Source organism: Mustela nigripes, chromosome 7 (assembly GCF_022355385.1).
Source record: "Mustela nigripes isolate SB6536 chromosome 7, MUSNIG.SB6536, whole genome shotgun sequence".
Classification (NCBI taxonomy): domain Eukaryota; kingdom Metazoa; phylum Chordata; class Mammalia; order Carnivora; family Mustelidae; genus Mustela; species Mustela nigripes.
The window spans coordinates 122,769,195-122,795,058 of record NC_081563.1 but is presented as its reverse complement, the minus strand read 5'-3'; the positions used below and the strand labels follow the sequence as shown (position 1 = coordinate 122,795,058).

At 46.6% G+C, this 25,864-nt stretch overlaps 1 long non-coding RNA gene across 2 annotated transcripts in view; it reads right to left on the bottom strand.

The window, feature by feature from the left end:
- The window catches only part of LOC132022758 (uncharacterized), a 103,112-nt gene that overhangs the window by 71,201 nt on the left and 6,047 nt on the right, over positions 1 to 25,864 (bottom strand). For both annotated transcript variants that reach the window (XR_009405697.1, XR_009405698.1), the window contains exons 3-4: positions 21,386 to 21,445; positions 20,644 to 20,709 (exon numbers count right to left, since the gene is read on the bottom strand). This is a non-coding gene — a long non-coding RNA (uncharacterized LOC132022758). The remainder of the gene's footprint in view (positions 1 to 20,643; positions 20,710 to 21,385; positions 21,446 to 25,864) is intronic.

The following is a 25,864-nucleotide window of genomic DNA, read 5'->3' as shown; positions in this document are numbered from 1 at the left end:
GGTCCTGGGATCGAGCCCCACATCAGTCTCTCTGCTCGGCAGGGAGCCTGCTTCTCTTCCTCTCTCTCTTTCTCTCTCTGCCTGCCTCTTTGTCTACTTATAATCTCTGTCTGTCAAATAAATAAATAAAATCTTAAAAAAAAAAAAAGAAGAAGATATGGTAAAAAAAAAAAAAGATATGGTCCATATATACAATGGAGGATTATGCCTTCATCAGAAAGGATGAATACCCAACTTCTATGACAACATAGACAGGACTGGAGATTATGCTGAGTGAAATAAGTCAAGCAGAGAGAGTCAATTATCATACAGTTTCACTTACTCATGGAGCATAAGGAATAACATGGAGGACATTAGGAGAAGGAAGGGGAAAGTGAAGGGAGGGAAATTGGAGGGGGATATGAACCTTGAGAGACTGTGGACTCTGAGAAATAAACTGAGGGTTTTGAAAGCAGAGGTGAATGGGAGCTTTGGTGAGCCCGGGGGTGGGTATTAAGGAGGGCACATATTGCATGGAGCACTAGGTGTAGCACATAAAAATCTTGGAACACTGAAAAAATTAAATTAAATTTAAAAAAACAACAGTCACATGCAAGTACCACTGGAAGTACAATCAGAAATAGTATATGAGCATAACTTCAAAGTATCTCCCCTACGAGATGCTTATTAAATACAAACAGGAAAATGGTAACTTTGCAGTGAAGAAACCTGGCAGACCCACGTTAATACCCCAAATAATAAGACATATCAACATCAGTGATAGGATGCCTTGAGAAGGGGGCACAGCACTTGCGCAGTATTCTTGCCAGAAAAGCATAACTTCAATGAGAAAACACTAGACAAAACCCAAATTAAGGGTCTGTTTCTACAAAATAATTGGCCAGTACTTTTCAAAAGTATCAAAGTTATAAAAGGCAAAAAAGAGGGAAAAAAAAACAACCCTCTCATAGACTAGAGAAGATTCAGAAAACATGACAACTAAATGCAGGGTCCTAGGTTGGATTCTGAGTCTGAGTCCAAAAAGGACATTAGTGGTTATGACATTCCATTATAATAATATACAAATATTTATCTAACCAATACCAGATTTGTCTCCAATTTTTCCCTATTATAAATGATACCTTTATAAAAACTTGTGTGTTGTATGTGTGGCATCCTGCCATAGATCAATCGATCGGTCGATAGGTTCTGAAATAGACAAATATAGTCTTAGAAGGAGGGTAGTTGAGTCAAAGGACACGGAAAGTTCACGTTTTGATCATATTTCTGCCAACAGTGAATGAAAGTGACCATTTACCCACATCCTGACAAATAAGAACTACTAACATTTTTCAATTTTTTCTTTAGAATGGACAAAACATGAGTTATTAAATCTTTAGCCCATCTGAATGCCATTCTAAGACCTCTGCTCATACTGGAGAGGGAACTTTGAAGAACTTGAGTAACGTTCAGCCTCTACACTCAGTGGCCGAGTTACTTAAGTTCTCAGTCTCCAGGATGGCCCCCAACAATCCCTGTCTATTGGCATACAAGTCCTTGTAGGGTCCCTCCCACACTGTACTATGGTTGGTCTGCACGACCAATTGAATATGGTAGAAGTGACAGGATGTGGTTTCTGAGATTCATTCATAAAAAGGCATTAGCCCTGGTGGAAGCCCACTGCCATGTTAAACCAAGACTCAGGATCTCTACAGAAGACTCATCCGTCTCGCATGACAAGGAGTTAAGGCCTCCTGCCAACAGCCATGTGAAGAGCCATCGTGACAGCAGATTATCGAGCCCCAGTCAGGCATTCAAATGACTGCTGTCCAAGCCAAGATCTTGACTACAACCTCAGAAGAGACCCTAAATTAGAACTATGCAAGTAAACCACTCTCAGATTCCTGATGCTCAGAAACTGTATGAGATAATAAATACTTACTAAGTTTCAGGGTGATTTGTTACACAGCAATAGATAACTAATACACTCTCCGGGCCCCACTCTCCAGGAATGATCATAATAATAATGCCCACTTCACAGAGAGAAAAACAGATGAAACACCTGCCCCCTGCCTGACCCATAAGCACCAGTGTCTCCTCCTCCCTCTTGGCAGGAAGCCCTCGAGACACAGACTGTCAGGCCTGACTAAACAGGGAAAAGTTTTGTGTTGCGATGCCTTTGACCTTTCCCTTCAAAATCCATGTCAAATCAGTTTCTAATTCATTTCCAGACACATTATTCTACGAATGAAAGAAAGAGTGAATTTTGTTGCTGTGCATCCCGTGCCCTTTTATTTGATGAAATTACAAAAGCAAATAGTCTGGTTGATCTGGTCTTCAGAGGGCTGCCAAACCCTTCTCTGAGAGATCAGAAAGCAGTTAATTGAGACCCCTAGTCGTGAGCTAGTGGACAGCTGAGGGACAGGCTGGCCTGAGTGTAGATGCTGGTACACGTTTCCAAGCAACGTGGACACACATATCCAAAGCTAAACTGCTCCTCCTTTCTCATCCGATTGAGGCTTCTGGTGAATGGACTGAGCCCAGTGGAGGTGGGAGAAGGGAGGGCAACCAGGACCCATGAAATTCCCAGGGATGCTGGTCTCCCAGAATCCAACCCCCGGAATTCTGAGGCAAGTCCCTGATCCGGGGACAGAGGAACAACTAAGTGCTCCTCTCTGCTTGAGCAGACCACACTCGGCCAGCAGACCACACTTGGGGCCTCAGTAGAGCGTCCCTGGAAGCCCAAGCCCCGCCCCTTTTCTTTTACAGGTGAATTCCATCTATCCTGTAACCAGCGCTACTCTTCACTCTGCCATCTGGTGGCTATCGTCGGAAACTGCAGCTTCCCCACAGAACGGCAACGTTCAAAGGGATAGGGCTGTGTCCCTCCAGAAATTGCATTGGCAATTTTGTCTCACTTTCCAAAGGAGTGACGGGGGTTCTTTCTGTTTAATCCTCCATGCCAAAGAACTTGGGTGGATTGCCATGGAAGAAAAAAAGAATGTTTTTAATAGACACCATTCTGAGTCTTTCTCACAATTATTCTTTAGTCGAGCGGCCAGCCAGGTTGGAGCCTTTGTCTTGTCTCCAGCCACGCTTCCCTACTCCCTGAGGACACTTCTCCTGGTAGGTGGAGGAGCCTCTGTCCCTGTATTTGTTCCTTTTTCCATAACTATGTCCAGAGCTATTAATCCCAACAATCTCTCCATCCAAACCCAGGAGGCTCTTTTTTTTTTTTAAGATTTTATTTATTTATTTGACAGAGAGAAATCACAAGTAGTCGGAGAGGCAGGCAGAGAGGGAAGCAGGCTCCCTGCTGAGCAGAGAGCCCGATGCGGGACTCGATCCCAGGACCCTGAGATCATGACCTGAGCCGAAGGCAGTGGCTTAACCCACTGAGCCACCCAGGCGCCCCCAAACCCAGGAGGCTCTTGACTAACATAGTCCCGGTGGGCATAAAGACTCAGCCGACCCAGGCAGCCTCATCCCATCTGCATATAACAATGCACACAACTAATGCCCCCTGTCCACTTTCAGTCTGCAGTAATTAAACCAAGCCACAGTCGAGAGAAGATGGACAGCCCAACAAACGTGGCCGAAAGGAATGTGAACCACAGTGGACACTCATCAGCTTGAGAAAGGACCAGAGCTGATGGGCTGATGAGCTCTGAGACCATCTTTAAACACGGTCTTTTGAGCACAGATGAAGCAAGAACAAGAAGGACTACTGAAGCTGTGCCCACGAATAGCCTTTGAATACTAGGTCCCACCACAGAGGCCCACAGGCTTTGGAATAGATAAGCCTAGAATTTGAATTCTGACTCTGCCACTTAACTCAGTGACCTCAGGCAAGTCTCTCCGCTTCTCTGAGCCCCAGTTTCCTTCTTTATTAAGTGGATATGAAAACTTCTGCCACTCTTCTATAGGGAGGAGCAAATGAAACAGGGGTGTGACTGTACCTAGCAAGGGGACCAGGCCCCAGGAAGAACTCTGCAGATACTGCTCATCTTCATCTCACCTGCATCTCAGGCAACAAGAGACATCACCCCAGGGAAGGAACTCAATTTCCTTCTCTCAGAACCAAGAAAAGAAAATGCCTAACTGATTATATGTACCATCCTTTCAGAGGTCTGTGCAATCCAATATGCCTTTAGTGAGCACCTACATGGTGTAAGGTCCTGGGAGACACAGAGGCGAGAGGGGCATAGCTCACAGCTCACCAGTGGAGGTGGAAGAAACGGCCGTCCATAGTCCAAACACGTGGAGCTAATAATTATAGGTAACATTTATACAGCACTTCTTTTATTCCAGGATGCATATTTTATTAATCCTGAAAATAGTACTTTGACTATTTTTTTCTTGAAGACTTTGAACCCAGCCTTGTCCACAGTGACTACTATTTGTGCTGATGCATTGCGTGTCACTGTGCATCACTGTGCACTGAGACTTTGATCTCAGTTTTCAATAGTGTGACATGAAACATCGGCGTGGGCTTAGTTTTGAGTGATGGGTTGGGAACTGGTCCTCAGGCAAGGGGACCCAGGATCGGGGCCACATTATGATTTTCATGGGCCTTAGGCACTTTTGCCTACCCAGTCTCTTCCTCCATAAAATATTATTTTAAAATGTATGACTATGTTGGTATAAAGATAAAATAATTCATCTTTATTTTGGTGGATTTATTATTTAATGGATTCATTATTTTTGTAGTCATTCTTTTTATACTTATTTTTTTCTGATTTTTAAAATAAAACATTTCTGGGAACCTCTAAAAATATTAACATAATATTTTTCTATAGCTCTAGACACTATGCCTAGGGGATAAGCCTACCCAACCCAGATGCCAGTGGCCGTCTCTCTGAGACCATCCAGTTTTTCAAGAAAAGAACATCCATTTTGCCCCTTGGCCTTTCTGAGTAGAGGGAGGAGAGTGTATTTCCATATATATGAAATTTTGCTTAATTCCTATTTTCAGCCACACACCTTCTTACCCTCCACTGTAGCTGGCATGCTCAGGGCTCACGGACTCAAGCAACAGCTTGAGGCACCATTCGCCATCTCCTTCCCAACTACTAGAACTTTCTTGAAATCTCTTCCCAATGAATGCCCTTTCTCCCATTCTTTGAGTCATTGGAACTTTATTCCTTTTTCCATAATGGGGTTCCCGAAGGGAAAAGAGATAAATACAGATCAAGAATCCACTGTCCTTAGCCAGAAGTTCCTCATCATTGTGTCATTTAGAATGCCTTCGGCTGCATGTTACAGAAAAACCAGCTCAAGCTGGCCTGGTCGATGAAGAAATCCAGGACCAGCTTAATGTGGTGCTGAAGCTATATTCCTTCATAACCCCCTAAACCACGCCCACGTCTGTACGTTGGCTTTATTTTGAGACTGTTGCCTTCACGGGGGCAAATGGCTGTGGCAATTCCTGGCTACATGACCACCCCATAACACCCGGGTGACCGTTCCCAGTCATCGGAAAATGCCAAAGCCTCGGAGAAGTTGCCCAAATGGCACCCATCTCTACAGAGGAAAGCAAAGTTGGCCTTGCAATGTAAATCAGAGTCAGGCGAGTATTTCCTGGGCCCCTGGAGAATGTCATTTAGAGATCTGCCACTGGGGCACTTGGGCCATTTGGGAAGATGTAGGGCCCTAAGGGACTTCTGTGTGCTCAAGGAAATACAAGTAAGACCAGACAGACAAAGGACTGTAGACTAGAGGAATCTGGAGAAGGCAAGGATTGAGAGCAGCTCCTGTTTGCACGGCCCCAGCACAGGCTGGCTGAGAGGGGCTGCCCTCTGCATCCCACACAGAACATGTCAACGCTTAGCAAACCCAGCCAGTCCCTGTGATCGGAAAACCACCGGACCCTAGTCTTTCTGGAAATGGGGAAACGCCCCTCTGGCTCCAAGACCTGAGAAGCATGCATTCCCTCCATCATCCCTTCCTGGAGCCAGTATTGTGAGGTCAGGCTTGCGGAGGCCTTTCAGTGGCCACCACCAGCATGGTCACAAAACGTTCACAGGCCACACCCCAGGACAGGCAAAGAAGAAAGGGGCTGTGGGGCCTCCTGGGGGTGGGGCGATGCCTAGCTGGGGGTTTCCTGAGCTGCTCGCTCACTGCTGTCCTAAGAACAACACAGCGGAGGCAGATTTGTGATGTGGGATGGAACAGCAGGCACTGTGCTCATCCTGCTGGGGTTTTCAGAACCGTACAATGTGCTTGATTGAAAGGCTCTTTTAGGAGCTTAATTTTTTTAACATTAAAGAATTAAATCAATAATGTCCCCATTTCAGCTTCTCTGTGATTACGTCCTTTGTGTCCTGCTTGCTACATAGTTATAAGCTTTCTAAAAATTATAGTCTGTGTCATCTGTACCGAAGGAAATCAAGGGAAAGGGGAAAGAGGAAGAGAAGGCAATTAACATAAGGTGAACACCTACTGGGCACCAGGTGCTATTCTAGGGGCATAACATCCATAGTCTTGGGTTAACCTCCCACAGTCCCGAAGGGAAGATGCAGTCATAATCCTCACCTTACCAGTTAGGAACCTGAAGCTCAGAGAGGTAAAGAGACTTCTCCAGGGTCATACGAAGGATTGGAACTCTCTTTCCAAGGTCGTCCTCCTCCACTGTCTTTGTTAATCCCCTCAACTCAGAGCACCCCCCCCCCAATAACAGGACCCCTTGATTCCATGGCCTTTCCTCGGGCGGGCAGCTCTGCTGTTTGCAGGAACCGTTCCTGGGGCTGATGGGAAGGCATTTTCCGTCCCACTGGCTTGGCCCTCAGGTACTGCTGAGCCTCCTGATGGCCGCAGGACCGGGGAGAGGAGCCCCAGAACCCCCATCTACAGAGAGTCAAGGCAACAGCCTGAGAAGCAAGATTTTAATGTGCAACATGCCTAGGAAGGCTGTCACGGGGTTTAAATCTTAGAAAAAGCAGAGTCTCCGGACTGACGGACAGAATGTCTACATGGGAGCAGGAATTCTGACTGCCAGACGCGTCTTTGCAGCTTGCTAGCTGGGATGCTTGAGGTGAGCCACTTTCCTGAGCCCATCTCCTCACCAATAAAATGAAACTATCTTCCTTGGGGTGAATAAATTACAGGCTGTACAGAAGAGTTTCGGGAGTTCTTCCTGCCCAGTGCCCACAGAAGGGGCCAACATTGTGAGGCTCTGTGTGCTGGGGCCACTGGAGGGCAGGGAGGAACACCAGAGAAACAACAGTCAAGTGTCTTGGGTGACGTTTTCCTGTGTCCTGTATGATGCGGCCACAGAAAATAAAACCTAAGGCATAATAACAACTTAGATCAATTCAATCAGAATTCTTAAAGATGGGACCCAGGCAGGAGTATTTTCTCACGCTCCCTACGTGATTGCAACATGCATCCAAGGTTAGGTGGTCACTGCGTGACGCCCTCCCCCAGGAGGCCTTCCGCAGAGCAGCTGTCTCCCCCATGCACCTCGCTGAGCCCAGCCAGGCACAATGATGCTCTCGCCTGCACTGATTGGGAAACCTAATTGCCTTAAGGTTTGTGCAGAGCCAGCCGGGACTTAATCATTCCATTCACATCAAAATATTTACTCCAAATAGTCATTACCACCTGGAATGGGCTTGCAGATAACTAGGGGAGGCAGTGGGGGAGGCAGCAGAGTTCAGCACACCCTGGAAGGGAAGCAGGCTGTTTGCAAAGGTTGCTGTCCCCAGCCTCCGATGCTCAATGACTCTCCCCCCACCGCACCCCCTGAGAGATTACTTGAGTTAAGTGTTTGCACTTTAATGCTCCAAGGCCTGAAGCATTCGATTCTGCCCGGCGCAGGTGCTGGGGCTGGGGAACATACGGTAAAAGATTTGCATAAAGTGAGTGATTTGCATGGAGTGGAAAATTTGCTTGCAGTAAATAGCTAAGGGGAGGATAAAATTATGGCCCAGAAATGGCCTAAAATAATGTGTTAATTTGTAGCCCTAGTGTAATCTGAATGTTTCTCTGAAAACTGAACGTCTGCCTTCAAAAAGAGAGCTACCTAGTTCTTGGCAATCACGGCTCGCGTCCTGAGAGTCGGGTAGGATTACAAGTGATGGGACACAAGGGTGAGTGGGCCCCTGCATGTCCCACTGGCCAGGCGCCTGACCCTTCTGCACCAGCAAACCTCCCTGCTCAGCACTGACCATGCGCTCCATTCAGGACCAGATGCAGCACAAAGAGGTGCTTCTCCACTGGAACGTGAGCTCCCGGAGGGCAGGAGGAGTATCCAGTTCAGCTGGATACCTCCCCTCCAGCCCCTCCAGCACAGGGTCCCGCACCACTGGAAATGTTTTCAGCTGCAGGAACAGAAAGCCCACCCAACAATAGCTTAAACCATGAGAATGTTTATGGTTTACTAAAGGAATTCAAAAGTGGTTTGGAGGAGGGGCAACTCAATGTCCCCAAGAAGCAATGCTCCTGGAATCCTTCCACTCTGCCATCCTCGAGTCATGCTATTGGGAGGGCTGCGACAAGCCATCACATCCTCATCATCCTCTCAGGCTAAAGCACAAAAGCAAGAACCCAGGGGGCTCACAGCTAAATGCCCGCTCTATCTCACCAGAGAGGTAGTTTTCCAGAAGCCTGGGCAGACATCCCTTTATCTCATTCACCAGAGCTGAGTCCCAGGGTCCACCTCCAGACCAATCCCTGTCAGAAGGTAAGAGGACAGAACCTGGGCACATTGCCACCTGATCAAAATCAAGACTCTGTTAGCAGAGAAGAATCAGAGAACGGACATTGGGTAGAAAACCAGGGCTATCTACCAGTGACAACACACGTCTGCTAACGAAGAGGAGGGACAGCTGCTTATGGGACCTACAGGGCGTCTTCTCTCTCCCCCGAGCCCAGATCCAAATATCAGGATCTTATCACTGCACAGTACAGGCGCACAACTCAGTACGAAGCGTGATGAAGCGAGCATGGAGGGGGAACACTTGCATGGCGGAGTTCCGTTCCCCACCACCAGCATGGAATTTGGGAGACAGAGGAGAAGGTGCTGCAGGAATTCTATCAGGAGACGGAGTCTGCTCTAGATGCTAGCAGGAAGAGTGTTGCCATTAACCAAGACAATAGTGGTAATGTTGCTAATTACCAATTACGATGTGGCAAGCACTTCTTTCAGACCATCAATTTTCTTTTTTAATTTTTTCTAGTCATCTTCAATTTTTTTTTTCTAGACCTTTATAGATTTGCTTTCAGACCACAAAAGCTAATTCTGGTCATTATGACAAGCCAATTAATGGAGAAGTATATAAATAAATAGCCAACAATAGCTCTCTGCCCACCAAACAAACAAACAAAAAAAAAAACCCCACTGTGAACAGTTTAGCAGATCACCACATTTTCACTATTCTGCTTTGAGGCTCATGCCTCTACAGTTTGGTTATCTTTAGCGCTCCTGAAAAAATCTTGGGAGAATTCAATATTCGCAGAGAAGACCCATCGAGCCCTCCATGTTGACTCTGCTCCTTGACTTCAACAATATTTGCCCATGTTCCATTCTCACCCCATTCCCTATCCCCATGATACTTCTTCTTGAATCTCACTGACACTCCTTGGCCCCAGGACTCCTGCTTTTCTTACAAAATTTCCACCTCATCTTCTTCCCTCTTCAGTCTGGACCCCTTGAAGCATGCCTTCCTCCATCCTTGCTAACTCTTTAACATCTACCCCCTTAGTTCTTCTACCCAAGAGAACCCCAGCCTTCAATCAGTTCAACTCTCATCTCAGTTCAACTCTCATCTTTGCTCACTCATCCTCCCAGAGAACACAATGCAACTGAAAGAAACAATACATCCCTCAAGCAACAGATTCCCAGCTTCCTGGGAACCATTTGCACTATCCTTGGTCCCATGGGAGACATGCACATTTCCAACACACTCCGAAGGCTAGACCCTGAAATGTTAGCAACAAACAATTTTCAGAGAACCAAAACACTAAAATAATTTGTAATTTCCAAAGCTATTGATTAAGAACCTGTAAGTACCTCATTTAGTATGATTATAGCAAAAACAAGATGGAAGCGAATTAGGCACAAAGGAAGCTAGAACTCCTGCAGTTACCTCACTTTCTTTGCCTCCTTCTTAAAAAAGCATTGTGGGATCAAGTAAGTGAGAAACACATTGGATGAATAATCTTGAGTCTGTCCCAATTTAAGTAAATCACTTAATACGTTGATATTTTTAATATTGTTAATGAAACTCAAATGATGCTAGGACATTTTTTTCTAGTCTCAGACCCGTGTCACATCAGAAAAAAATTTATGTCTATGGTTCTGATTCTCAAGACATTGAAAGACAAATGAATCCTTCCTTAAGTTTCCTTAGGAAACGGAAATGGGAGTTTTATGCACATTGTACAGCAAAGCATCTTAAAATTCCTTAATTCCTTGTTCAAGGTGGATGGGTTATTTACAAATATGATTGAACTAAGGCTCACCGTACCTTTTCTTCTTCCTGGACACAAGGGAAGACTACTTCCCAGTCTCCCTTGCAGTTGGGTTGGGGCCATATGAATGGTTTTAGTAAATGGAACATGAACAAATGTGACTTGCATCACTTGAAGCCCGTAGGTAAGTGGGAGCTGGTGTGCCTCCTACATACCTCTTAGTTTTCTTTCCCTCCTGAGGGAAACTGACAGTTGTATGTGGATTTGGGAATATTTCAGAGAGCCTGGGTCCCTGAATCATCCGATGCAGGACAGCAACCATAGGCTCCATCAGACTTTGCAAGAGCAAAAAATAAACTTTTGTCTCGTTAAAATACTCAGATTTGAAAACTGATTTGTTATAGCAGCATAACCTCTCCTATCATGATTAATATAATTAATATGGTCCTAAGCAAAGAAAATAGAATGCTTTCTTTAAAAAAAAAAAAAAAATTCTAGGAGCGCCTGGTTGGCTCAGTGGGTTAACCCTCTGCCTTTGGCTCAGGTGATGATCCCAGGGTCATGGGATCAAGCCCCACACTGGGCTCTCTGCTCAGCAGGGAGCCTGCTTCCCCCTCTCCTTCTGCCTGCCTCTCTGCCTACTTGTGATCTCTTTCTCTCTGTGTCAAATAAATAAATCTTTTTTTAAAAAAATAAAGAAAAAAAAAAGACAAATTTCTAATATCAAAAAGTCTAGGGACGCCTGACTGGCTTAGTCAGTAGAGCATGCAAATCAGGGTTGTGAGTTCAAGTCCCACGATGGGTGTTGAGCTTACTTTTAAAAAAAGGAGAGAAAAGTCTAGAGTCTCTAGAAGACTCAGGTTCTTGATACCTTTTGTAGTCTCCACAGTGCTCAACAGAATTAGTTTTAATCTGATCTCTGCTAGTAATTTATTGAACAAGTTACTTAACTTCTCTGTATGTCTGATTCCCTGTATATTAAGTGCAAATAACAAGAGTGCCTGCTTCCCAGGGTTGCTGTGAGGACTAAAGAGACAAGACGTCGCAATTTTACTTTAAGGAATTTCTTCTACAGATAAACTCACACTTGCACCCAAAGAAATACACAGAAAGGTTTTCATTGCCCTGTTCTCTGTAAGAACAAAAGACTTGGGAACGACATAAAAATCCCTTAAAAGGAAAGTGATTTAAGAAATTATGACGCATCCATAAAACGGAATGCCATGCAGCTCTAAAAATAAATAAATAAAATAAATCTATTTGGGCTAACATGGACAAATCACCAAGATATACTGTTACATGCAAAAAAGCAAGGAGCTGTAGAAAATGTATGAGATGCAACCATTTTTTGTTATTTGAAGGGCGTGCCCACGTGTGGTTGCTCCCGGATTTAAAAAAATTCTAGACGCAACATATAAGAAACAACGTTTGCTTCTAAGGAAGGAAACAAAGACAGGTGGGAGAGGAACTTATATTTTACTGTATATTTTCTTGTCCTGTTTCAATTTTACCTTCATCAGTTTTGAGAAAATAAGTAACAATGTAAATAAAGGGCTTATCACTCAATACCAATGAGTGTTCAGTATTATGTCGTTGTGGAGAATGTTATTGTAATGCATTAGTACTGATTTCTTTGGGCTAACCAGTTTTCTGCCTCTGGCTCCCTTGAAAAGCCTGTATCCTACCTCCTTGCCCTCACCCCATTTCTGTAAGGAGCAGGAGAATCAGGAAACTATGGAGACCAAATTCCCGTTTTCAATTCTGTGCAACAAAAACAGTTCCACCTGGCCACAGTCTGCAAGCCAGCATAGCCCGGACCGCCTCTCAGGAGAAGGTGTGAGGTTAGGCTTAGAGGGGCTGGGAATGTGGCAACACGATGACTCCAGCAGATGGAGGTGGCTCTCAGGGCAACGCCTGTCCTTGAACGGTAGCCAGGACTCCAGAATTTGTAGTCAATTGCATCACTGTCATCCCTGCTGTGTGTTCCACCGCATGGCCCCAGCACAAGGAGGGGACGCTGGATGAGAACGTCTCCTCCCCAGGGCGGCCGCCCTGCCAGCCGGGCATGGCCCACCAAGGAGACAGTCAGTGTGGGAGGCTGAATAAGGGCCCCCCCAAATGCATCTGCATCCCAAACCCTGGAACCTATGGATGTTACCTGATAGAGCTGGGACTGAGTGTAAGCTCTTGAGATGGGGAGGTTATTCGGGGTTAGCTGGGTGGGCCCAGGGTAATCACAACAGACCTCAGAAAGAGGTTCATGGGAGGCTCTGAGTCAGAGAAGAAAGCAGGGCACAGGGGGAAGCAGAGAGAGAGCTGAAGATGCTACGCTTCTGGCTTTGAAGACAGAAGGAGCCAGGAGCCCTGGCATGGAATTCTAGAAGCTGAAAGGGTCACCCTCCCCAGAGCCTCCAGAGGGAGTATAACCCTGCCAACACCTCAGTTTCAGCGACGTGAAACTCATTTTGGACTTCTGATCTCCACGACTCTCAGACCATGGATTCGTGTTGATTAAAGCCACGAAGCTTATGGAGACTGGTTACAAGGACTTCCCACCTTCCACTGTGAAAGATGTCCCGCAGGATTGCGGCGATGGTCGCTCACTAGCCCTGGAGTCAGCCACACCTGGACCCACAGGGAAAGAATACAGTCAGGACCCACCTCTCATGGTCACCCCTGCTGGGCTCTATTCACCTGCCCCTTCCAGCTGCCTTCCCAGGCACACCTGACCCTCCGGGTTCCAAGAGGGCAGCCCGTGGCCACAACCTCACATCCTCTCTGCCCCACATCCTAGGTTAGAGTCCCTTGGCTAACTGGCACCACCTGCCCACTCTGGCTCTACAGGGATTCGAGGGGCAGGGTTTGGCTCACAGAAGGGCTGGGACCCTTCGACTTCATGATGGGGAGAACAACAGCCGTCATGCACACCATGGCCTAAAGCAGGGATAAGGAGCTGACTTCCTGTCACAAAGGTGTGACCCTGGCCAGGTTAGTAGGCCTCCCTGTGCCTCTGTTGCCACACTCTTAAGACAAAGATACCAACCGCTCTCAGCTCTGGGACTCCTGGGGGGAGTTAATGGGTTAATAAATATAATTCTCTTGGAACAGGGCCTGGGACATGGAAAGAGCTATAAAAGGACTTCATTATGCTCCTCCCAGAGGATATCAGGCTTTCCGAAGAAGGACTAGAAGCAGTGGCCGAAAATTGCTGACCATGGGGTAGAGAGATTTTGGGTAGGACAATGTGTGCATCTATTTATTTCTAAAGCTCGAATGCAGGCTTTCCTGGGTCCCAGTGCTTGGTAGCCTGGGCACAGTGAAGAGTCAGAGCCACTCCCGGGAAGCGGCATGTGCCTTCAGAGCAACTGCCATAGCTTGGGCCAGAACTCCTTCACCTTAACTCTCCCCTGCCCACTCCTCCGCTGAATCAGGAAGTGTATCCCTGGACTGCCCAGGACTTCCCACCTTCCACTGTGAAGGACGTCCCGCAGGACTGCGGCGATGGTCGCTCACTAGCCCTGGAGTCAGCCACACCTGGATCCGAGAGCCCGCTCAGCCAGGATGTGGACAGGCCATCAGAAGCTGTCCTGTAACGTTGGTCCCTTTCATATTTTTGCTTGAACATTTTCCCCGAGGTTACAAAAGCAGAGTCGGCCCCAGCTTCTTGGGCTTCTACTTTCAAGGTGCTGTTTGCCACAAACCATCCCTAGGCAGCGTTCCCCGCACAGCACCCTCGGGCAAAAGTCCACACTGTGTCTCCACGCGGTGTCCCCCACAGCGACATGCAGTGACTCACACAGCATCTCCAGACCCTGTCCCATGCAGTGTCCCCATTCAGTGTTCCCGCACGTGGTCCCTCTTCTAACTTACTTACAGATGAATAATAACTACCTTCTCTCTTTACCGCTGCCCAGCAGTGACAGACTCTCTCCCCGACCCAACTCCAGCTGAGCCCTCTTGTCGGCGAGGCCCTTGGCTGGGCCTATAAAGACTTGAGCAAACACTAACACCATCAGGGCTGCAGCCCTGAGATGACCCTAGATCCCCTTAAACTGCCTGCCTGAGAAAATCCAAGGCTTCAAAAAGAAATGACCCTTTCTTCCAGAGGACACCTGAAGACAGGGCTCTGGTCTCCAGCCTTAGTTGGAGTGGAGGAGCAAACAGGTTTCACATGGATCAACCCCACCCCCAACTTTTTGTAAATTTTCACTGTCTTTACTCTACTGAGCCCCCCACCCCACCCCTGCTTATCCCTCTCCTTAACCCCTCATTCTCCCTTGAAAACACCCAGTCATGGTTGCACAAACCAAAGTTTGAGTTTAGGTCACACTGGACTCTTCTCTTTTGCAATAGTATGTTACTGATTAAAATCAGTCCTTACCACTTTTTTTTTTTTTTTTTTTAGATTTTATTTATTTATTTGACAGAGAGAGAGAGAGATCACAAGTAGGCAGAGAGGCAGGCAGAGAGAGAGAGAAACAGACTCCCTGATGAGCAGAGAGCCCGATGCGGGGCTCGATCCCAGGACCCTGAGATCATGACCTGAGCTGAAGGCAGAGGCTTAACCCACTGAGTCACCCAGGCGCCCACCACTTTCAACCAGTGCCCAGCTTTGTTCATCTTTGACACCAGGTACCAAGCTAAAGATTTCCCATTACAGTATTTCATTTTGATTCTCATGGGAACCCTATGAGATAGGGTCTGTGGTTACAGATGGGGAAACTGAGGGTCAGAGGAGTCTTTTGCTAAAGACCACAGAGCTGGTGCACAGCATAACTTACTGTCCTGCCTACCACATGCTTCCTTGCCGTGAGCCTGTTGCAGAGAAGAAAGCAATCATTTGAATCAGAGAACAACATTCTAATCCCAAAAGTGACATGGCTTCAAGCTCAAAGCAGAGATGGGAGCTGTCCGCTGGTGTGGGAGCCCCCGGCCCATCATCCGTCAGCAGGAGGGGAAAGTGCTGGCGACCAGAGCGGAGGTTTGCAGTGAGCAGGCTCTGGGCTTCCGCGGCCACATCCCATTTTTCTAAGCTCATCACAGCAGCTCTACTTACTCCTCTGACTCTCAAGTCATCAATTCTGACCCTGGCGTCCAGCCACCGGAGTGATTTTATGGCACCTGGGGGCTTTTGTGTAAAGCCCGGTTTCGGCACCCGGACAGATGAAGGGCTCCCCCACCTTCTTGCTATTACCTGGAAGGAATTTGCTTTGCTTCCTTTCTATGAGATTAGAAATACATTCCAAAGCTCCTGTGAAATCTGTTGGGCAGAGCGGGCCTGAGTAGCCTTGGCAGGTCTGGTCTCTGCTCTACAGAGAATGACAGCCCTTTGACAGCTTAAGAAGCGTTGAGAGAGGTGCTCGGTACGTGTGATCTGAAGACTAGATTGTATTTCAAATACATCAAGTGATCTTCTGAGTCTCAGTTTCCATAACTCGAAAGAGAAGAGTCCAGTGTGACCATGTCTCCAGCAGCCCCTCCCTTAACTGCTCGGTGTGTCTATGCTCCAGAGAAACTGTGGGCCGTCCTAGGTCAAGAGTGTCCATCCCTAACCCAGTAGCCCATCACAAGCCAAGAGAGAACCTAATTTCTGAAAGACAGTCAGCTTTCTCCCCCCAAAATAGCAATGTGTTATATTGAAAGCTCAATATTTTCAATAGTTTAATTTCCATGCATTTTAGCTTTGAAGAATAATTTCAAATTTGGGAGATTCATTTTTTTTAAATGCAAATTGGCTTTGACTTGGAAAGAACGGAGATGGAGTTCTGGGGTGGGGCCTCCGATCTTAATGGCATATTTGCATATCAATGGCCTCTTACTTCGTTTGCTGCCTTGGCCCCCCTCCGAGCTTAGATGGCTCAAGACGTAGTGGGAAGATGGGAGAAACGCTCTTCGTTCTTCCTTTTCAAAGTTTAAATATAGGAACTGCTTTGAAATAAAAATTTCCCCATGGACATTTGAAGTCAGGCTGAGCAGATAAAATAGATAATATTTTATCAAACTTACCAAGACTGTAAGAGAGTGTGGAATGAATTCTCTCGCATTTGCATGAGCACGCATACCCTTTGGAATTCTCGGGAGGCCCACTGGCAGGCCGGTTGCACACCCGCACACCCAGGTGTTTATCGACTGCAGCACTGTGCCCTCCATGCTGGGGCGACCGAGAGGTCAGATACGGGCATTGCCCGTGAGCACTTGGCAGTGGGGAAGACAGATCCTAAAGAAACACGGAAGGACCGCAGAAACACGATCTATAATGCGGGCTAAAAGGGGAGAAAAACAGAGTGCTCTAAGATTGTATAACAGGGAAGACTCCCAGAGGGAAAGGGCTAATGAGACAAGATGTGAAGGGAAAACACATGTGAGACACATGGGTGTGCATCCCAGGGAACAGGAGACAAGTTGTTTGGGGTCAAAGAGACTGAAAAGGGGGGCAGTACGGCCACAGAGCAGAGAGCACCAGGAAGAACAGGGCACATAGGGGCCAGAGGGCTTAGCAAAGATTTCGGTCTTTGTTGAAAGAGCAATGAGGATCCATTTGGTTCAAAAAAGAAACAAGCTCAAGTGGGTTCATCTGTGCCCACCCAGGCCCCCACCTCCCAAAAGCAAGCCAAGACTTCATTACAGTTTCAACCCATCCCAGGAATGAGACCTTCTAGCCTCAATGGGAAATTTCCTGATCAGTACCAGTGAGGTCAACTGCAGGATAAACAACCCGGTCATGCCCTTCCCCTCTCCCTCAAAAGATGTGCTCATCAGAAATAATCCTTTCTTTTCTTTGGCTAATAACCTTCTTGCCCCATCCTCCTATCTATGAAAAGGTTCCTTTTGTACGACTCCTTGAAACAAGGCCGTACTTGCTAGAGGAGATCGTTCATGAACCACTTAATAAAGCCAATTACATCTTCAAATTCACTGGGTTGAATTTTTGTTCTTCAACACAATGAAGGATTCTAAGCAAGGGAATGAATCAGAAAATTTACATTTTGGGGCGCCTGGGTGGCTCAGTGGGTTAGGCATCTGACTTCGGGTCAGATCATGATCTTGGGGTCCTGGGATGGAGCCCCAAGGGTGCCCCCCGCTCAGTGGGGATTCTAGTTCTCCCTCGCCCCCACGCACTTGTGCGCTTGTGCGTGCGCTCTCATGCTCTCTCTCTACCTCTCTCTCTCTCAAATAAATAAAGTCTTTTTTTTAATTTACATTTTAATAAGATACTCTGGCTGCTCTGTGGAGAGCAAATTCAGAAGGGAGCCTCAGTGGAAACCTGAGAAGCAGTTAGGGGACTGTAGGGGGGTAGGGGCTCAGACTAAGGCAGTGGCACAGAAGACAGAGAGAGTGGATGGATCAGACAGGAATTTAAGTGGCCAAAACAGCAGGAGTGGGCGCTGGGCTGGCTACAGGAGGAGGGGAAAGAGAAGCGTGCGTCATGGACAAGGCTCAGGTTTCCACCTCAGGTAACTGAGTGGGGGTGCGGCCGTTCCTGGAGACAGCAGAGAGCAGAGAAGGAGCACACGTAGTGAGGGGCTGGTGTACAAACTCTAGAGTTCGGTGTTGAACATGTTGGGTTTGAGGGACCTTAGAGACAGCTTTGAGATGAACACAGGGGACTGGGTTTGGGGAGGCGGTCTGTGCTGGAGGTGGACATGTGAGAACCTGCTAAACCGTGGGGTGGGCAGGGATGAGATGATGTCAGAAGAGTGAGAAGACAGGAGGAGCTTCCGGCGACCGCCCAACATTCCTGCTCCGTGACATCCGCACCACTGGGCCCACGCAGCTCTCCCACGTGCCCGGTGGGGCATATCTGCTGATGTACTTTATCCCTTTTCCAGCCCAAACCTTTCATCATCTACGTAACTTTGAGACAGGAAAACTGAAGGGACCCCACAAAGGACTACTTCTTGCTCGTTTTCCTGCCTCTATTCTTGCCAGGACATGCACCCGCATCTCACACATGCCTTATCACACCTATGATGTAGGTTCTCCTCGGAAAGGTCAAGGAGTTACCGATCTCTTTGGAGTCTTCCAGCCCAGTAGATAACAACTAAGGAGCAACTGGTTGAGGTCATCCTGAACATTCTACCACCAACTCCAGACACCTGGACACTACAACTCCTGGTTGCAGGGTGTGAGTTAAGGAGGACATCCGAGCACTTGTCTGTGTTTTGACCAGTTCCTAGATGCCTGAAAGGACAGGTGTATCAGACCACCATCCTCAACAAAAACCCCAGGTCCCAAGCAAAGATGACACCCACTCGTCTATCCTTTCCAAGTCTCCCAGATGCTTTGTCTGTATCTGCTCTCTCTCTCAATCTTCAGTAAACTCTGCTCCCACTTCCTCTTGGCTCATGTTTGCTTTCTATCCTGTGCAAAGCCAAGGACCCTCTTGGCTCATCCTATGGGACACCCTCTGGGTCGTTGGGCACACCCGGCCCGCACCAAGTTTGTATTCTTGCCAAGGATATATAGTCTGAGTCTAATCATGAGGAAACAGTCAGACTGATCAAGATCATGGGATAATATACAAGACAAGTAGCCTGGCCCCTTCAAAAATATGTCCTGAAAGACAAAAATAAAATACATCTAGAGGGCAGTTCTAGAATCTAGATTAAAGGAGGGAAAAATGACAATCAAATATAATATGTACCCTTGATAGGATCATAAGTCTGGAGAAAAAGCATTATTATAATATTTGGGGGACAATAGGAAAACAAATACGATATATTAGAGAGTATTTATGATATCAATGCTAAATTTCTTAAGTGTGATCATGACACTGGAGTTATGTGGGACAATATCCTGGTTCTCAGGAAGTATATGCCACGAAGTGTCTGGGGATGTTATGTCTATAACTTTTTACTGGTTGATGGGGGGGGGTAAGTTTAATGTAAGAAGGGAGAGAAATAAAGCAAATATTGGAATGAAAAACCAACTGGAGACTCTAAGTGAAGGCTTTATGAGTATTCATTGCACTACTCTTACAAATCTTAATTTTTAAATTTCTTAAAATACATAGGAAAATTGCAATGACTTCTAAGGCCCACTACCAGACTTGGGCCAGAATTTACAAGGGCACAGCGCTCCATAAGACTGCCTTCACTTCAGAACCAACCACAAGTTTGGGGGTCCTCAGGCCACCCTCACATCTTAACCTGCTGGCTACAAATTCAGGAGCTCCCACTACACCCTCAGATCTGATAACTCACTAGAACATCTCACAAAACTCGGGAAACTTCCATAGTTATAAGTAGTTTTATACAGGAGAAGGATAAATCAGAACCAGCCAAAGGAAGAAACATACAGGAGAGGGGGTGCCTCTGGGAGGATCGCATGTTCTCTCCCCCTGGAGTCAGGACCCGTTACCCCTCTCCTACACTCTGTGTATGTGTGACCATACACAGAGCATTTCCACCAGGGACGTTCAGCCAAAATTCAGTGTCCTGTTCCATTACGTAGCCATGATTGTTTGGCTCATTGGCCACACCCCTTTTTTCTTCCCTGGGTCAAGCTGATATCACAGGGCTCAAAGCCCCACCCTCTAATCACAGCATTGGTCTTTCTGGGTTGGCCCGTCCCCACTCTGAGTCACCTTACAAGTATAAATTCCCAGGACCTACAACAGATAACAAAGGGTCTTTCATTACTCAGAGGACTTTCTAAGGATTGAGAGGCTGTTCCCCAGGAACCAGGGGCAAGAGCCAACCACATTCTCTCTAACACAGAAATAAGACAAAATATATTTAAAAGCAAACCTTTTTTTTTTTTTTTAATTCCATCAAAAACCACAGTAAACAGGCCTTGAGCATTTGAATCAAAAACTCTCAGACTCCAGGGACATTGTCTCAGGTCCCCCCAGACTCCTACAGCGGCACCGGCTGTTTGCATCTTGAGTTTAATGAGGCCACTTAGATGTCCCAACAGTTCCCATTCCAAAGGAAAGGAAAAGTCAGTTCCCTTTTCCACACAGGGTCGGCTGCACACAGTAAGTACACAGTTGTGTGGGTTGAGGAAATAATTTGCATTTGTTGCCCCATCCTTCCCAGTTCAACTGAAGCTGCCACAGTCTTGCGCTAATCACAGCCTAGACTACTTCAATCAAATCGGACCCTTCTAACTATCCAACGCAAACAGAGAGGAAGTAAGACTTCCATGAGCAGTGTGAAAAATCACTGTATAATTGTAAATTAGAACTGTAATCAGTTCTCTGGCCCCTGGGCCATCTTCATCTCTAAGCTGTGAACCAAAATGACTTACTGTGAACATAGCTGTGGGAGAAGAGCTCCGAGGCACAGGACGGAGAGAACTGCCTTGTTCATGGGCCTAGTGGTGAGAACAGATAGAATGTTCATAAAAAATGAAAAATGGAGACTTGTCATCAGCAAATAGAGACTCAAGAAGCATCTGGATTTGCTCTGTAACTAATTTGTTTTAAAAGTACAAAAGTGAGGGGAGCGCCTGGGTGGCTTAGTTGGTTAAAGCACCGACTCTTGCTTTCAGGTCAGGTCATGATGTCAGGGTCGTGAGGATGAACCCCGAGCTGAGCGCCACACTCAGTGGCGGGGATCGGGGGGGTCTGCTCGAGATTCTCTCACTTTCTCTCTCCACACTCCCTCACCATGTGCTCTTTCTCTCTCACACAAAATAAATAAATCAATCTATAAAAATAAAAAAAAAAATGTGAAAGTGAAGGGTACTTGGGAGGCTCGGTTAAGGGACCAACTCTTGATTCTGGCTCAGGTCATGATCTTGGGGTTATGAGATCAAGTCCCACATGGGGCTCCATGGTCAGCAAGGAGTCTGCTTGAGATCCTCGCTCCCTCTTCCTCTGCCCCTCCCCCCACTCATGCACACACTCTCTCAATAAAGACATAAATACGTAAATAAATAAATAAAATCTTTTAAAAATATGATAGTGATACACACATAGGTTAAAAAAAAGGGTAAAAGAGGATTTACATTCAAAATGTTTGACAACTGGGGTGGCTGGCTGACTCACTTGGTAGAAAGCTTGATCTCAGGTTTGTAAGTTTGAGCCCCACGCTGGGTGTAGATTTCACTTAAAAAAAAAAAAGATAAAAGACAAAAATGTTTAACAACTGTGTCAAGAAGGGCACAGAACAATCGGAACAGATTCTAGACACTGTACCAGAGATGACCCACTAAAGAGCAGTCTGGATATATGACAAAAAAGAGATTTTTCACCCCAGAATCCCAGCTTCACTCCTCAGATGGAAGTACAGTTAATTCCTCAAAACTTCTTTCAGAAATGCTTTATGCATCTATTGGCCCATCTGTGCACTTAGGTATCCCTTTTTGTATAGATCCCTGTTTCTGAAAACACCATACTGCTCTGCAGCATATTTTTTTAAACAATGCATCTGAGACATCTTTATGTACCTGCAAAAGTGGGGCTACTTTATTTTTGTGAAGCTTGAGTGATGATGCTGCAGGGGAGCAAATTTTGTCACCCCAAGATCTGTCTCTTTAGCATACTGATTATTTTAAGCTGGTTATTTTTTCTAAAGATTTGTTTATTTATTTATTTATTTGACAGAGACAGATCACAAGTAGGCAGAGAGGCAGGCAGAGGGAGAGGAGGAAGCAGGCTCCCCGCTGAGCAGAGAGCCCAATGCGGGGCTCAATCCCAGGACCCCAAGATCATGACCTGAGCTAAAGGCAGAGGCTTAACCCACTGAGCCACCCAGGTGCCCTAAACTGGTTATTTTTAAGAAAATGCAGACACAAGAGAAGTTCTGAAACCAAATAGAAGTTACCTTTTTATATAAGGGAAACCTCCTTTTGTAAGGATGGCTCCCTAGCTGTACCAAGAAATGGGGGGTGGGGGACAGGCAGTGAGCCTAGATCTCTAGAAGCTCTTATCAATGGAGAAGACATGGATTTAAATCTGGATGACAACCCTACCCTTACTCACTCTACTTCTCTTGGTGACCTCCCATATCTGACTCCCCAACCCCATCATCTTCTTTTGTCTCTAACTGAAGATGGTATTTAAGACGATGGCTTTGGACATTTCAGCAGATTACTCAGTCTTGCTGAGTCTCTTCCACGGATAGAGGAGGTATGCACATTATAACACTTTTTGGTTCATTTTGCTCTGTTAGTCTGCCCTGTGTCGATTTAATTAGTAAACCAGTCAAAGAACTTAGAAGACTTGAGGGGAATTTTTTTTTCTCCCCAGCACTACTCAGTGTGTGGTCTGTGTACCAGTGCTAATCCAGGACCTATGTGTTCTGGCCTGAGAAAAGTAAGGGAGACCTTGTACCAGAATGCAAAGCAACTATGTCTCTAAACACACTATTCACTTCAGCTGCCTTTACATATATACATATTGTTATTGTTAGTAAGACCTTCTTGATAAAAGTCATTGCTTGACATTCTGGCTCACACGCCTTATCTCCCAGGAGACTAATAACAAACAGAATGCCTACTTTGAGCAATGCCATCGTTGAGTGTATACACCATAAGTTATTTAACCAATCCCTTGGTTTTTTGAAAGATTCATTTATTTACTTTGAGAGAGAGAGAGAGCACAAGTCGGGGAGGGAAAAGAGGGAAAGAGCAGAGGGCTCAAAGAGAGGCTGGATCTCACGACCCTAGATGATGACCTGAGCCGAAATCAAAAGACAGACGCTCAACAGACTGAGCCACCCAGGCGCCCAAACAATCCCTTCTTGATAGGCCCTTGGGTTATTACGAGGGAGCATACATACGTCTTTAAGCCCTTGGAAGACTTTTTCTGTATAGATTCCTGAGAGTGAAATAAAAAAGCTGGTTGTGATGGTGCTAGTGGTTGGAAGAAACCTCGGAGAAAATTAGTCCATCTCCTGCATTTCTTTGATGAGAAAACTGAAACCAGAAAGGTACAAGCTAGGTCCAAAGTCAAACAAGTCCCTGATAGAAGGGAATGGCTCCCATTCCTGAAAGGAGTAATGACCTGGACAGAAAGCCTCAGAATCCCAGCTAAGGCCATGAAGGGTTATGTACTCAGCCTGCAGAGTGATTCTGTCTCTAATACCAGTATAAGTTGGAACAATTAAGTGTATCTCAGGGTCCTCCTGGGTCCTGATCCACAACAAATCCGGTCTCATTTTTCCATTTTCCAGGATATTACTAGGCCTTGTAGGATGATATGTGAAGGAGACCTGGGAGCACTCTTTGGGCCTGATTTTAGCCATCCCGTGGAGAAAGGAAGGAAACGGTTACATGAGACCATGAAGGGAGATGACTCACTGGGACTTAGAAGAACTCAATGACTGGGCTCTGATCAGGGAAAGAATACCAGGGAAAGAATTAGAGGCAAATAGAGGATTAAAAGAGCAAAGAGTAGAGCGTGTAAGACAAAGACTGAGGCAGAGCTCCCCAGAAGCTAGAAGCACTAACCACAAAACAGAAGGAGAAATAGAACAAGAAAGTGCCAGGAGCCAAGAAAGCAAAGTTCCAAGAAGGAACAAGGACACAGCAGCAATAAATGCTCAAATGACATGAGGACTTTAAAATGTCCACTGGTGGGGGTGCCCAGGTGGCTGGGAGGGCTGAGCGGCCGACTCTTGGTTTTGGCTCAGGTCGTGATCTCGGAGTCATGGGGTGGAGCCCCACTTCAGACTCTGGTGCTCAGTGCAGAGTCTGCTTGAGATTCTCTTCTTGTCCCTCTGCCCCCTCCCTGACTCACAGGTGTGCTCGCTTGCTCTCTCTAAAATAAATAAACAAATCTTTAAAAAAAATTAATGAAAATTGTCTTCCGATTTGGCAACACAGAAGCCCTGAGAACCACTTCAGCAGAGCAGTGATGTCAGCATCTGGATTGAAGTGGGCTGAGGAGGGAGCCAGAGGGGAGAAGACAGATCCATTGAGTGCAGATGACTCTTGGGCAGACTTTCAGAGAAGGGGACCAGAGGGAGGGAGGTGGCAGCCGGGGGAACACAGGAGCATGTTCTAGAAGACCTTTACTCAGCTTCTTCATACACAGGCACAACGGTCGCTCTCAAGGCCAGAAGTAGCTGCACAGAGAAAGGGGGAGTCCCAGCTCCAGGATCACCCTCCTGGGAACCTTGGTTCCCTGGGGATTTGTGTAACTTGCCCACCATAACTGAACCCTCTGTCAATTTCTATAACACTGCAAGTTAACAGACTGGAATTCAATGTCACTGAGTCCTCACAACCAGCCGGTGAGGTATCCCTTACCATTTTCTTCAAATCCAAAATGACAAAACCAATGACACACAGGTCACCCAGCCAATAAAGGGCAGCCTCAGGACTCAAACCCAGCCCCATCCTACTCCAGGGCTGTGCTCCCGGCAGTGAAACCAGAGTCCCTGGACCAGAAGCATCAGGATCCCCTGGGGAAGCATCTGAAAAGGGCCAGCTCCCAGGTTCCACAAAGATCTACTGATTCCCAGCCTATGAAAGGAAAACCCAGAATCTGTATTTCTGTCAAGCTCCCCACACAACTCTTGGGCTCACAGAAGTCTTCTTACAGGAAGCGTTTGCCTCCTCGCTGTTTGAGCTACCTGGTGTCGGTCCTCACCCACAAGGGGATTCACCCTGTTGCCAGAGGGTAATGATGGGCCGGGCTGTCCATCGCAGATAAAATAGCTTCTCAGACCTTAACCTGGACCTGTCGAACGAGGACGTCCAGGGGAGAGGACTGGCTATCTGTGTGTTCAGCAAGTTCCCAGGCAGTTCTTGTCTTCTGGAAAGACCGACCAACACTGTTCTGTTATTCGCAGCTCAAAGGATCCTCAATACCACCCCGGGCTCTAAATCTAACACTTACTCATTCTAAACTTCATTTTCCTCATCTGTAAAATGGGCATAAATATGCCTGCATGGCAGAGGCATGGTGAAGATTAGATACTGTACCAACTGGGATTAGATTTACCTGCTTATAACACAAGGTAACAATGACCTTTAAAAAGGGGGGTGTTTCTCTCAGGCTAAAGTCTGGAACCAGGCCATCCAGAGTGCGCGTGAGGTCTCTATTCGTTAGCGACATAGACTCTTGCTATTTGTGTATTTGTCCTTCCATTATTAACAAACTGCCTCTTGGCACAAAATGACCGCCGAGGCAGCAGCCATTCTGTCATTAGTCCTGGCAGAGAGAAGGGGAGATGGCAGGCACCTCCCGGCTGACTCAGATCCCCTCGAGGAGCGTTACTGGTAGGTCATCCCAACACTGCTGCTCGTATATACACTCATAGAGCCACAACCTGTTGCAAGGAAGGCAGAGACCTAAGATCTCCCAGTTCGGCATCACATCTTGGCCACCCAAACAAATCAGGCTTCTGTTACTTAAAAAGAAAGGAGAATAAGTGCGGGGAGAGGGGGCAGCCACAGAAGTGGGCTCCCACAGACTTCTACTGCTTGGAGCTGAGGACACCAGCTGTTGTGCTTTGACATTCATTGGCCACACCTCCCATGCACTGTACCCCACCGGTGACTGAATATGGTTGGCGGC